The 15,183-nt window shown below is 46.2% G+C and overlaps 1 protein-coding gene across 1 annotated transcript in view; it reads left to right on the top strand.

The window, feature by feature from the left end:
* Nucleotides 1–15,183, top strand: part of ADGRV1 (adhesion G protein-coupled receptor V1) — a 574,752-nt gene that overhangs the window by 58,207 nt on the left and 501,362 nt on the right. The window lies entirely within an intron of this gene.

A 15,183-nucleotide genomic window follows, 5' to 3' on the forward strand; every position in this document is an offset into this window, starting at 1 on the left:
ACCATTGTCTAGGGTCCTGCAGAATGAATCAACAAAGACATTGCTGTACATCAAGCCATGGGGAATCAGAGGAGAGGAGGCAGCTAAATATTTATTAAATAGAAATTATGATAACACTAGCAGAAGATCTATTTCATTAAATGTTTGTGTGTGTCGTTAAAAGATATCAACAGTATCCACTATAACAGTGACATCTACAGTACCCCGACACCTTAACAATGACCTCCACAGGGGCCTGCCCCCTTAACAGTAATATCCACAGCGCCTTCCCCTTAACACGGTCCTTAGTGGACCGTCCCCTTAACTGTGACCTCCACCATTCCCTGCCCCCTTAACAGAGACCTCCACAGCGCCCGCCCCTTTATCAGTGACCTCCACAGCGCACGCCCATTTAACAGTAACTGCCACAACATCCCACCCCTTTAACAGTGACCTCCACAGCAGCCCGCCCCTTTAACAGTGACCTCCTCAGCATCTCGCCCCCTTAACAGTGACCTCCGCAGCGGCTGCCCCTTTATTAGTGACCTCCACAGTACCCCATCTCCTTAACAGTGATTTCCACAACACCCCGTCCCCTTAAAGGGGTTTTCTCACTTCAGTAAGTAGCATTTATCATGTAGAGAAAGTTAATACAAGGCACTTACTAATGTATTGTTATTATCCATATTGCCTCCCTTACTGGCTGGATTCATTTTTCCATCACATTATACACTGCTCGTTTCCATGGTTACAGACCACCCTGCAAACCATCAGTGGTGGTCGTGCTTGCACAATATAGGAAAAAGAACTAGCCTATGTGAGCTCCCATGGTCCCGGACACCAGAGAGGCTGACTCTTTTTCCTATAGTTATTATGACCTTGCATTTAGTATTTTGTAGTCTAGTGATATCCAGTATATACAGAGACTAACATTTCCATTGAATAACAACCTGTCAGTTTCTCTCCACCTTACTTGGCTCTCTGTTTATGTTCTGTGATGTAAGTCTTTGTACACATATAAGATCAATCACATCATGCATAACTGATAATGTGTTAAAGGGGTTCATTTAAATTTATCACGCAGAGGTTTTTAGCTGGCCAAATCCCGGCATATTTGCCGGGTAGCAGCCGGTTCTCCGCCGGATCCCATTATAACTGCCTGAAGAGCCTGGCGGAAAGACCACTAATGCGAGAGTGAAAGAAGCCTAACTCTATTAACAGGACTTGGCAGCAATCTGATCTTACTTGTAGTTCCAAGATTTCAGAGTCTTACATCTCAGTCAGCAACATAAAGAAATTCTAAAATTGCTTACACGCATAAAAATTGGCCTTGTCAATCTCCTGCCTGCGCTGCTGTCTAAGCTCAAATTCCGCTTCAGGAATGGCTATTGCACATTTGCTGCTACACTTCTGGGTAGGCGACTTGGTAGAAGCTGAGCGGGCGTCATAGGTACCAGGTGCCTTTTTTACATAGTAGACACCCAAACGCATTGTCTGCGATTGGCGATAATGGCAATCATGGAACTTTAGCCCCTCGTCATCAGTTGTGGCATCTGAGTAATAAAATACAGAGAGCACTGTGCTCCTCAGAGCCGAACGGCTCCCCCAAGCCATGATCGAGGGAGCCGTTTATTTGCCATGGCAGCCTCAGGCCTTCCAAGGCCAGCCAGCGTGAAGTTCCTGTGGACCCCTTCCTGTGGCAGGATGCCATAGGAACATAGTGAATCTCCCATAGTCTGCAATGTTAAATCATTGTAGTCTATGGGAGAAGTAATCAGACAATTGCATGTTAGTCCCCTAGAGGGACTTAAATTAAGTGGGAGAAAAGTTCTAAAAAGGTTTTAAGAACAAAAAAATATATACAAATTCAAATCACCCCCCTTCCCTATGTTAAAAATGAATAATAAAAAATAAAGATCAAGAAAAATCCTCCAGTCGTCCGCTGTTAAAATCCAAGTTTTATTCGGTATCAATTAAAAGTACAGGAACATGGATTTCATCCTCCCCGCTGATTTATCTTTGGAACATCTTTGAAATTATATTTCAAAGATGTCAGAAACAGAGCCTGAGGGGGGTCTGCAGAGGCAAAATGCTTATTTGACACGCTGGACTGCACAAAAAGGATGGATAAAGCCACAAGTATGTTTGAGTCAAAGGACACTGTTCAGAACGGCTGCGACTCCCCTGAGTTAATGTTATGGCTCATGTTCCTGTACTTTTAATGTATACCAAATAAAACTTGAATTTTAACAGCGGACAAGAGTGCTGGAGAATTTTTCTTTTTCTCATTGCAAGTTTCCTGGTCCGGGAGCTCCGTGCACGTCTCTTGCTAGCAGCGGGTGAGTTAATAAACTTTATTTATTTTGGTGTAAAAAATAAAGATCATTAGCACCATCTCATCCCCAAAAAAGCCTGTATTAAAATCTAAAAATATAGACCCCACACAATGAATTACCTAATAGATAAAAATCAAAATGTCCAATTTGCCTTTTTTCATCACTTCACTTTCCAAAAAAATTAAATAAACTAATACAAAAAAGGCATTAAAACAGAAGAAAAACTATAAAAATATGGTATCACTGTAATCATACTGACCCAGAGAATGGATTAACATGTCCAATCCTATCACATAGGGAATGCCTTACATCTGTCTATTTGTAAATACTTGAAATATTTTTAATGAATTATAATTTGGATTTTATCCAGAGCAGTAGTTAGAGGGGAATTCTTTTCTGGATTACTGGTTGTGGTCTATAGGTGATGGGAATAAACTGCAAACCACCAAATAAAATAATGTTCAAATAGAGACCGTGCGTGGCTACTAAGAAGGGGAAGGTTTTACTGAATTATTGATCATAATATTATGAAACCTCTTAGGCCACAGAAGTAATTGCAGAGTCTTAAACATCCTTTAGTCTTGGAAATTGAAGACTTGTAACATAAGACATTGTTAGCATCCCTGGAAAAGGTCTTGTTGCTGGTATTAATTACTTGCTGTGTGCACTCAGGGAAGACACATATACAGTAGTAAGTACACCGAACACCTATGTATTTCTACTTGTTTACGACCTTTATTTGTAAGGAGAATTATTTTATACCCTAGATTTCCTTGTGTGACTATGTTATATGCTATGTTTTCATTCAAGTTGATTCTGTTTTGAGAATCAGATCAAGTAATATTAGCTTAGTAGTAGCCCTGTACTAGATGATGTGCATTATTAACTGCTTGTGAAGTTGCACAACTGCTTGTTCGATTGCTACACAGATAGGATGAGTGGTGACTAGGGGCGGATTGGCCATAGACCCTACAGGGAAATTTCCCGGTGGGCCGACCGAGCCCTTACTGCATATGCCCTCCTTAACTCAAATGTATCACCGTCTTCAAGAAACCGGTACAGTTAAATACTGTGGTAAGGGTAGCGGTATTTTGTCCTGCACTGTGGTAGTTGCTTCTGCTGAGGCAGTATTTTGTGCTGCACTGTGGTATTTGGTTCTGCTAGGGCGGTATTTTGTGTTGTTATCGCAATTCATGTGATTCTCATCTTCTTTGTGTGGTGCCAAATCAATTAGAAGAATAAGTACGTACCATACTGCTTTCATAATGAGACCAGACACACAAGTTGGTTTCATGAAAGCATCTTTTCATCCCCCTGAGCAAGGGCACTTTATTCAAGTTACATTCACTTAAATAGCAGATATGACATCACAAAAGGGGGTTCCTTAAAGGGATTCTGTCACCAGGTTTGACCCCTGTCAACTAAACATATGCTGATGTTCAGGGCGTCTTCACGATTCCTAATATGGGCTTATAAATGTCATCTGTGGGCTTATTTAGCTTAAAAACAGCTATTACTAACCTGTCAATCAAACAAATAAGGTGCCCAAGGGGATGTTAATGGGTGCAAGATGCCCGCCGCACCCACCGCCGTTCGTGCTCAGCGCCGCCTTTCCGGACTTCTGCGCCACCTCCTAATCCTCTGTGCCGCCTCTCGCTCTCCCTCCCTCCCCCCTCCTTCTGCTGTAAGATCTCGCGCTTGCGCACAGGGCTCTGCCTGATGCACCCTTGCGGAATTCTCCATTTGGCTTCTTACAGCGAAGTGCGCATGCGCCGGCACTTCGCTCAACCCCTGTATGCGCGAGATCTTACAGCAGAAGGAGGGGGGAGGGAGAGCGAGAGGCGGCACAGAGGATTAGGAGGCGGCGCAGAAGTCCGGAAAGGCGGCGCTGGGCACGAACGGCGGCGGGTGCGGCCGGCATCTTGCATCCATTAACATCCCCTTGGGCACCTTTGTTTGACTGACAGGTTAGTAATAGCTGTTTTTTTAGCTAAATAAGCCCACAGATGACATTTATAAGCCCACATTAGGAATCGTGAAGATGCCCTGAACATCAGCATATGTTTAGCTGACAGGGGTGAAAACTGGTGACAGAATCCCTTTAAGAAAAGACTATTGGCTCTTTAACAAAATGGGAGTAGTTTGCTAATTTTATCCCCGAGTTTCATTGGCAGATTAAAAAATGACAACCTAACTCCCCCTCCCCCAGTGACCTTAAGACAAAGAAATGCACTTGAGGCTCACACATCTGGTTTGCTGCCATCTTGTGGACAGAAAAGAGTAATACAGTACATATATATAGAGAAATAAAACCTATCTCTCACACACTACAGTATTGCGGGCCCTGCCTACTTCTGTTGCCTTGCCTTCTGTCAGCCTGGTTACACATACAACATGGGCCACTTTTAGTTTTTTTTTTCCAGGCCACTTTAAAGGGTTTCTATCACTTTGTTTCACCTATTTAGCTTTCAGACACTAGTGATCCGCTAGTGTCTGCTCTATCTAACCATCCTAATATAAGAGCTTATTGTCCTGCCGTTTAGCTAAAAAAATAACTTATATAGATATGCAAATGAGCCTCTAGGTGCTATGGGGGCGTGATTAGCACCTAGAGGCTCCGTCTACCTTAACAAACTGCCGCCGCCCAGCGCGTCCCTCCAGCCCGCCCATCTCCAGCTGAAGCGATCCTCTCCGTGCGCGTCTCTGTTCTGCGCATGCGCAGTGAATGTCTGATCGCTTCCCTGCTCAGACATCTCCACTGCGCCTGTTCCTCGGAGCACTATGACGTCATCGGCGCAGGCGCAGTGGAGATGTCTGAGCAGGGAAGCGATCAGACATTCACTGCGCATGCGCCGAATACGAGGAGCATCGCATTCCGGAGGAGATGGGCGGGCTGGAGGGACGCGCTGGGCGGCGGCAGTTTGTTAAGGTAGACGGAGCCTCTAGGTGCTAATCACGCCCCCATAGCACCTAGAGGCTCATTTGCATATCTATATAAGTTATTTTTTTAGCTAAACGGCAGGACAATAAGCTCTTATATTAGGATGGTTAGATAAAGCAGACACTAGCGGATCGCTAGTGTCTGAAAGCTAAATAGGTGAAACGAAGTGATAGAAACCCTTTAAGTTCCCTGTTTGCCCCTGATGGTGACCAAAGAAGTCGTTCAAGTGAAATTCAGTCTTTCTCTTTAACAGCTTAGAGGAGCTCAGCTAAACAAATGTATGTGTCAGTGTCCAACATTCCCGAAAAGGCAGATGTTTGTGGAAAGAAGGATTGGGCATGTTGGATTTCAGAAAACATGCATTGTCAGCCAAGCATGCATGTTTACAGGAGAGAATCGGATTGAAGCTAGCTAAGATGTATAGCCACCATTTGACAGAGATTTTTAACTCCTCTCCATCTTTGATCAATGCCCGCATCCTAGCTGCTTTGTCTGCTGTGGGTCATTGGTAATCCGAAGTCCTCCTCCTATATCATCATAGGCTGGTGCTCTGTTTCCTCACTATGTTTAACACTGCAGCTCTTCATGCTTAGATTGCCTGCGACATACAAGCACGAGGTTCGCATAATCTCACCAGCAAGTGGAGATCTGTGTTCTATTAAAGAGGACCTGTCACCAAGAAAAATCCAGTGAAATCTGCAGGCACCATGCTATAGAACAGGAGGAGCTGAGCAGATTGATATATAGTTTTATGGTAAATGATTCTGTAAAACTTGTAATTTATTCATTTCAATCCCTCAGTGACTGACAACCTTCCCCATATGCTTAGTTATGCAGAGATGGCTGTCGGTCATTGAGTTGGCTCCTAAGTACAAAAAGAGCAGAGATTTAACTATACATCAATCAGCTCCTCCTGCTCTATATCCTGCTGTCTGCAGATTGAGCTGCATTTTTATAATGACCAGTTCTCTAAAAAAGCAAGTATAGCAGCAGAGAGTGGCAGCATACATTGGGAAACATTTTTCCATATAATATACTTTTTTTAAGTTTAAGTTCAGTCTTTAGCCATTTACGCATTTCTACTAGAGGTCCCTCAAAGCAGAGGTCTTGCAGGTTTTTGTTACTATTAGATCCAGATGAAATCAGATTTCTTTATACAGATGGCTGGATGTGTTACATAATATGTAGACAGTAAGAGTAGGTAGCCCCTCTCCATTATGTGTGGATCTCATGTTCACTGCCATCTTATTTCCTTCCTCCTGCTACTGTAGGACAATAGTTTTAGACTCTTCTGGGGTTTGAGTAACTTAAAATGACAACAATGCCTACTTAAAGATTACATTGGACTAAAAACGTAACTTGTGTAGCCTGGGGGAAAGAAGAGCAAGAGACAACATGATTTAAACCTTTGAGGACCGTAAGATTACCGTCATCAATATAAACATAATTATATTTTTTTCCATTTAAGAATGTATTTGAACAATAAATAAAACCATTTCCACACTTGTGTCATTTTTGGGGGAGGAGTTATGACACGGGACAAATGTGAATATTTAGGTTACTTTTAATGGAAGGCCAAAAGAAGCTCCATTTTTTTTTACGGCAACTGAAGTTCGTACACTTCAGTTGCTGTAACTAAGCCATTTCATGAAATAACTGGCAAAAAGCTAGAACCATTTGTTGATAAGAACTTATATTTTGACTCAAACAAAAAAAAAAAGTATTTTAAGTTCTTATTCAGACAATACAGGCAATTAAAAAAATGGGACGAATACGTCCCTTGGTCCTCAAAGGGTTAAACCTTGTTAAACGTTTTGATAAGGTTCAGGAGGGAAGTGTTTTACAAGGTATTCCCAGCTCGGACCCAGGTTGTTCTCACCAGGCAGAAAGTGAGGGCCTGGTTTTGAGATAGATGCAGTTCCCTGAGCTTATCCTGTGGAGATGCCATAAAATTCCAAGATGGAAATACCCCTTTAACCCTTTAACCCAAAATCACAGACATGTAAGTAACTTGCGTCAATAGTGATCATGGCTCTGATTGGAGCCCCAGTGGCAAAATTATGGGGCTCCAATTGGTTGCTATGGCAGAATAGGACCTTATGAAGGCTCCTAAGCCTGTCATAGTAAGCTTCCCGTTAACCTCTGCCTGAAGCATCGCTTAACAGGAAGCTCGTCAAAATATTCCCATGACATACTATTGCAATCTATGGTACAAGGGATCAGAAAATCGCATATTCAAGTCCCCTAAGGGGACAAAAAATTACAGTCCAAAAAAAGTTTTATTTTTATAAAAGTAGTAAATGACTAAATGGACCATGTTCTATCTTCTCAAGGCATGAAGGGCACCAAGTATAGCGATTACTGTGGCTAATGTGGTTTCTGCCAAGTGTTTTCAGGTGACCTACAGATGAGTAGAAGGTACTGAAGGTGCAAACTGATAAAATCCTGTCAGTGGGTTGGAGTGTAGCTCTTTCTGCTGGGGGATTCTCTCAGCCCCCAGGTGCTTTCATTGTAGATTCACAAACTGCCTCAATTTGGACTCCTGCAGCCAAGGGCCACATCTTTGGTTGCTTACTTGCTTTTCAAATGATAATTAAAGGAATTGGTCAAGAAGTGTGGTACAAGATCTTGTTGGGTGCGGCCTTCTGCATTGAATTTGAAACACAATTGTTTGCTGCTGATTTTCCTCTCTTGATTGACTTCCTGCTGATATCAATTCCACACCACAGGTCAGCTTACAATGCAAATTTTCATTTTGTAGCATGTGCAAAATCTCATCCACTTCTTCCCCTGTAAAATGCTGCGGATTTGCCCGTATAGGACAACAGGTGGATAACAGTTACCCATGGTGTAAGCCTTTGGTGCAGTGAGGCTGTCACCATTGCTGTGGTTGTACCGAAGCTCCGCTCCTTTCTGTGGCCAGCACTGCTTTGCCACTTGCTGGCCCTGTCAATCAATGCAGCGAGGAAGGCACTGGAAACAGAAATGAGTAGAGCTTGTGTGCAACAAGAGCAATGGTGACACCCGTATTGCACCAAAGGCCTAATTTGCATATTTAGAAAAAGTGTCATAACTCGGAAATGGAGCTTCAGATCAACAAAGGAAAAGCAGCGTTTTAATCAGGTGAACCACAGCTATGTGTCTATGCAAAACTTTGATAGGGAGGTCACTGGTAACAGGTTCCCTTTAAGAGGTTTTCTAGCCTTTATTCTGCTGCTTAGTGTTCTGTGTAGGTTTGGCGGCTTGGGCAGATAAGTGGCAGATGAGGTTTAACATTGACAAATGTAAGGTTATGCACATAGGAAGGAATAATGCAAGTCACCAGTACATACTAAATCGTAAAACAATGGGTAACACTGACATGGAAAAGGGCAACTAAAGTAATAACTGGAATGGGTGGACTACATTACCCTGAAAGAAATTATCTAAATTAGGGTTATTCACTTTAGAAAAAAGACGACTGAGGGAAGATCTAATAACTATGTATAAATATATCAGGGGGCAGTACAGAGATCTTTCCCATCATCTATTTATCCTCAGGACTGTGACGAGGGGACATCTTTTACGTTTAGAGGAAAGAAGGGGGGTCATTTATCAAACTGGTGTAAAGTAGAACTGGCTTAGTTGTCCATAGCAACCAATTGAAGATTATGCTAGCTTTAGTGTACTAATAATCTTAATTTTAATAAAGACAGGAGGCGAGTATTTTGCATTAACTCTCTTTACTAACTCCACAGCAGTGAAGAAAAAAATGTAAAGAGTAACAAGTAGATCACTCCGCCGCATAGTATATAAGGGTCATGCTGCCTGTACACTTCCTCTTTCTAAAAGCGACATCAAAGTCCAGGTTGAGCTCGAACATCCAGAAATTCAACGAAAACTGTAACAGCGGTTTCTGGCGAGCAGAACTTGAGGAGACTTCTGGTAAACGAGGTTGGAGGTAAGACCGAACGAAGCTCTCATCTCATCCTATGGGGTCGTAAGATTAACAAACCAGCGACCAGTGGAGGACCTGAAGAGGGTTACGCTGAAAGGAGAGTATAAAATAGGTTAGGTATAGAATCGTAACTATTCACGCTTATGGGCTTTAACGGAATAGTGTAAAATTAAATCATTACAAATAGCGTGCAAATTATCTAGTGGCTAAATGTATGGTAGGTGTAAGTATGTAATACAACTAAGAACTGCCCGTCAGGGAGGCAATACTTAGGGTGAGAAATTCTGAATATGTCCCAAAACAGAGAGATTATTAAAATCGAGCCCCATATCCGACACCTTGAGATTCACTCCCCCAAAGAGTCAGGGTAGGGAATAGAAGGGAGGGAAAATACTCGCCTCCTGTCTTTATTAAAATTAAGATTATTAGTACACTAAAGCTAGCATAATCTTCAATTTTAAAACATGACAGGAGGCTTCCTATTTTGCAATTTTAACGCTGAAGAAGAGATGTCCCAGCAGAAGGGGGATTGCGAAAATAAAAGGTACGGAAAGTAGATTCCCTAGACCAGTCTGCCGTTCGGAGAATATCCGAAAGGGACGCCCCTGCCATTAGGGCTGCTGAAGCCGCCGCTCCGCGAACGGAGTGGGCGCCGAAAGCGGGGTCTATACCTGTGAGGGAAAGGATCCAGCGGATCCAACGGGCCAGCGTGGTGACAGAGACTGGGGCGTAAGGGCGCACGTAGGAAACTAGGAGTTGACCCGACATAGAGGAATGGAGTGAGGAGGTAACCGAAACATAACTGCGAAGGGTGGACACAACACAGAGCTGCGGGTCGTCTGGAAAAAAGGGATAAGAGACCGACGTCGAACCTGATTTAGTGCGACGAGAGATATGGAAAGTGACTCCTTCAGGGGTCACCTCAACGGCATCGACATCCAAGGCCCGAACGTCCGACACCCGTCGGAAAGACACAAGACAGAGGAGAAAAGCGCACTTAGTGGATAGTTGGCGAAGGGAGAGGCGGTCATTCGGAGGCCAATCCCTGAAAAAACAGAGAACCAGTCCCACGTCCCATAGGTGATGGTATTTGGGGGCTGGGGGGCGGCGAAGCCGCATGCCGCGGAGTAGGCGACAGACCAGAGGATCTTTGCCGACTGGGAGGTCCCCGACGGGAGTATGGGCTGCCGAAATCGCGGAGCGAACGACGTTGATAGAGCGATAAGAGCGGCCAGAAGAAAACAAGGAGGAAAGAAAATTGAGAATCATGGGAACAGGTGCCGTAAATGGATCGGAGTCCCGTTCCATGGACCAAGTAGACCAGGAGGCCCAAGCTGAAAGGTAGCAGCGTCTAGTTCCCGGGGCCCATGAGTCCCATAAGAGGTCCCTAGCAGTCTGCGATAGTCCGCTGACTCGCCAGGAACCCCGGAAAGAGACCAAGCCACCAGGGGTAGTCGATCTTCCAGGATGAGCGGGTGGAGACATCCTTTGGGATCCGTGAGCAGGTCCTGGAAGGATGGAAGGAGGAGAGGATCCATGTAGGAGGAGGCCAGGAGGTCCGGGAACCATGGTTGACTCTGCCACAAGGGCGTTATGAGAACCAGTTTGATTTGCTGTGTCCGCATCTGGTGTAGTGTTCTCGCAATCATGGAGAATGGGGGAAAAGCGTAGGCTCCTGTCGCCAGCCATTGTTGGAGAAAAGCGTCTGTCGCCTTGCTCTCCGGGTCCGGAAGCCAGCTGAAGAACTCCGGGGTCTGGTGATTGTTGCGAGAGGCGAACAGATCCAGGTGAAAGGGACCCCTCCGGGCTGCCAGGGCCCTGAAGATTCTCGTGTTCAGCTTCCAGTCGCTGACGTCTCTCCAGTGGCGAGAGAACCAGTCGGCTGTGAGGTTGATTTCTCCCGGCAAGTATTCCGCTTGTAACGTGATGTTGCGAGGGAGGCAGTAGTCGAAGATGTTCCTCGTGATATCCGACAGTAGGCGTGAGCGAGCGCCTCCTAGGCGGTTGATGTACTGGACTGCGGAGATGTTGTCCATGCGAAGGAGGATGCAACAATTGGAGCTCTCCCGAGCCAGGCTGCGAATCGCGAAGGATCCAGCTAGGAGTTCGAGGCAATTGATGTGCATGGAGAGCTCCTGCGTCGTCCATGCTCCTCCAGTGGAGATGGTTCCGTTGGTGGCACCCCATCCCCACAAGCTGGCGTCTGATTCTAAAACGAAATCTGGAGTGTCTCCGAATATGGCCTTGCCGTTCCAGGCTTGCATGCTGTCCAGCCACCATGACAGCTCTTCGCGAACTTCCGTCGTCACCGGGACGGGTTGATCGTAGGTAGGTCTGTGGCGAAGGTATTTTGCCTTGAGTCGTTGCATGGCCCTGTAGTGGAAAGGACCCGGAAATATGGCTTGAATGGAAGCTGAGAGGAGTCCCACAATCCTAGCCAGGTTGCGTAGAGGGATGGAATCGAGTCGGAGAACTCTGCGAATCTCCTTGCGAATGGTTACGATCTTTGAGGTTGGTAGCCTCAGAGTGCACGTCGTCGAGTCGATCTCGAAGCCGAGGAATTGTATCGTCTGGATAGGGGTCAGCTCCGATTTCTGTTGGTTTACCACGAAGCCCAGAGATTCCAGTAGGGATACTGCCAGGTGAATGTGTTGGCGTAGTCTGCGTTCGTCGGAGCAGAACAGGAGGAGGTCGTCCAAGTAGATGATGCATCGAATGCCCCTGGACCTCAGGTGGGCCACCACCGGTTTTAGGAGTTTGGTGAAACACCATGGGGCTGAGCTGAGCCCGAAAGGGAGGCAAGTGAATTGCCAAGGGCGACCATGCCAGAGGAAACGTAGGAGTGCTCGACAGTCCGGGTGCACCGGGACTGACAGGTATGCATCTTTTAGATCGAGCCTGGCGAACCAGTCGTTGCTGCGAAGAAGGTCCCGCAGGAGGTGGATGCCCTCCATCTTGAAGTGGCGATAGACAACGTACGCGTTGAGGGCGCGAAGATTGGTAACTGGGCGGTATTCTCCCGACTTCTTCCGCACGAGGAAGATGTTGCTGAAGTAACCTCCCTGTTCGTGGACTGGTTGAATAGCCCCTTTGTCCCGAAGCTCGCGTAGCTCCGTGTTGACGAGGTTGTGGTCGAAAGACGACATGTGGATGGGGTGAGGGGGCTGAACCTGAAAGAGGGTTCCCACTAGGTCTATGATATATCCCTGCACTGTTTGTAGAATCCAAGCGTCTGAGCAAAGGGCGGCCCAATTGTGGAAAGAAAGGGAAATACGGCCCGCAGTGCGGGTACATGGTAACAACGGAGGAATATGGGTCCTTACCTGCAGTAAAGCGGGAACGTCCGCAGATTCCACGGCCTCTATCCGAGCCTCTGGAAAAGGGTCGTTGCTGATGATCCCTTGTCGGATAAAATGGTGTTGGTTGAGTACGGGGGCCTGAAGGCCAAAATCGGCTGGCGGCACGGCCCCGTTGCCGGCCAGCCTTTTCAAAAACCCCTCTGGTAGGGTTGCTCCTGAAGACACTGCACATTGAGGATTGCGCCTTATTAAGGGAGGTGAACACGTTGACATGTTTGTTTAATTCCTTGAGGAATGGTTCACCGAAAAGTTTCCCTTGTGCCTGGGGCCCAATCTCTTTTGTGCCAAGGTCTGCCAATTTACTGTTAATACGGAATAACGCTGCTTTTCGTCTCTCCGAAGAGAGCGTAACATTGGCGTTTCCGATGAAACAAAAACAACGTTGTGCCCACTCACGAATGTCATGTGCCCATTCCCTGAAGTCCTCGGTGGATAAGGAATCGGCTTTGGCGTAGGCATCATCCGCCAGATACATAATGCGAGCCAGGGGGCCTACGGAATCCAGTAGGTTATCTTGGGCGCCCCATAGGCCTTTCTCTACCCCCCGTCGAGGGTCTCTGCCACTGCGCATCATAAAGGTCGTCATAACTTTGTCAAATTCTGGGGTCTGAGCGACCTTATCCGGCAGGGAAGGGCGTGGGCATTCAGACCTGAGTCGGTTGCGGACCTCTTTCTCCAGAGGTTTGCGGAGCCACAGGTGCATGAACCTGGAAAAGTGTTCCGGAGGCGACCATTCACCCGATCTGGGGTGTCGTATGTTGCGAGGATCGAACATCGCCTGACCTGAGGGGTCCATAATGGTGTCTGAGTCAAGAGGAGGTTCTGCGTCAGCAGTGTCTTCGATACCTCTTGCCTGGGCCGCACCCAGGAGGGTCTCCTGCATGAAAGCGGAAACAGACTTCTCGTCCGAGCCCCATGCGTCGTAATCCGAATCTGAAGCGTCAGCTTGCCATTCATCTAGCACTGACATGGAGTGGGTAGGGTCCTGTTCTTCTTCTGAAGAGTACTCCTGACGCGGGGCCGGAGTGTGAAGTTTGGCAGTTTTACGTTTGGCAGGTGCCTTACCCTTGGGTGGTACGTCAGGAGCCGAAGCTCGGGCCTTGGAGAGTGCCTTCTCCACAGAGGCAGCGACAGCTGCGTTAATCATAGCCTGGAAGCCTACAGGGACATTCTGGGAATTCTCCATGATAAGGGTCGGCTGGTATGTCACTGAAAGGCACAGTAATAAACGGGCACCCAGGTATTGAGAACAGGCGTATGGTCAGTTTTAATAGTATGGGAACAAAGCCCAGTATAAACCCCAGCAGGGTAAAGTAGTGACCTTATAAACTGGGGCTCACCCAGTTAGAGAGAACTGCAACAGCTAGTCTCTCAATAAGCAGCGTATTAATAGTGGGGGCTCACCCCGGTCGCACAGGGTTGAAACCCTTAAGTGCAGGTCACAATAATAAACAGGCAGCAGCACTGACCTGACTGACCCAGCCACATGAGGCACAGAGAGAACTGAATAGTAGTCTGAGATAGGCACAGGGGTGAAAACCAGTAATGAGGGAGTAACAGCTAATTAGTACAGTCACACTGAATCCCCAATGAGATGTTATGAGGTAAAATTAAGATGGCTGCAAAATCCCGCGATGTCCGCAATCCAAAATGGCGGCCACAAGTGTAGGCTGTAAGCCGGGGACTAAATTTTTTGGGGCCAGCCGTGATTTGGAAGCGGGCCGGCACGAAAACGGCGGGAAAACGGCCGCGAAAATGGCGGGAAAACGGCCGCGAAAAGGAGGGAGCCAGGAGGCACTCCAGGCTAGAGGGGGACCTGAGGAACCCAAGGTAAATGATAATAATACGATATAGTAAGAAATAAATGCACAAGAAGTAATATAGCTCCAGGGGAGCAAAAAGTCTGATAAAAGCCAAACAAGTGGAATGTTTATATCAAAAGGTATCATTTATTATAAAATATAAATAATGGAGAGCAACAGGATGTAATACAGTACACGGAGAAGCACAGGGTAAGTAGATTCAAAGGAACCACCATAGGACTGCGCAAGATAAGGCACAGTTCTTGCGCAATGTAAAGCACAAAATAGGTACGACCAATAAAGCAAAAGCTAAGACTCTGGGAAACCAGATGAATATCACATATATGGTCTCCCCAATAAGGGTATGGTACACAAGTACCACAGGCCAGATATAGTAACCCCAGAGTCGTAGCTAGCATACACGGTATGATGTAGATATCACAATCAGCCAAAAACAGTGATATGATAAATACAAAATCACTAGGCTGACGAAGCCGTTGAGGTGAAACGCGCGTCGAGGTCTCGCGCCCAGGGCCGGTCATTCATCTTGCCACCATGTCTTCAGGTACGTCCTGTACTTAAGCGCGGTTCCATGCTACGTGCGGGGTACCCCTGTATGTATCCACGCTGGGTCCCTTGTACTTAGGCGCACGTTAGTTATGGTTTGATTTCAGCCTAGTGATTTTGTATTTATCATATCACTGTTTTTGGCTGATTGTGATATCTACATCATACCGTGTATGCTAGCTACGACTCTGGGGTTACTATATCTGGCCTGTGGTACTTGTGTACCATACCCTTATTGGGGAGACCATACATGTGATATTCA

The sequence above is a fragment of the Bufo bufo genome, chromosome 2 (assembly GCF_905171765.1).
Source record: "Bufo bufo chromosome 2, aBufBuf1.1, whole genome shotgun sequence".
Taxonomy (NCBI): domain Eukaryota; kingdom Metazoa; phylum Chordata; class Amphibia; order Anura; family Bufonidae; genus Bufo; species Bufo bufo.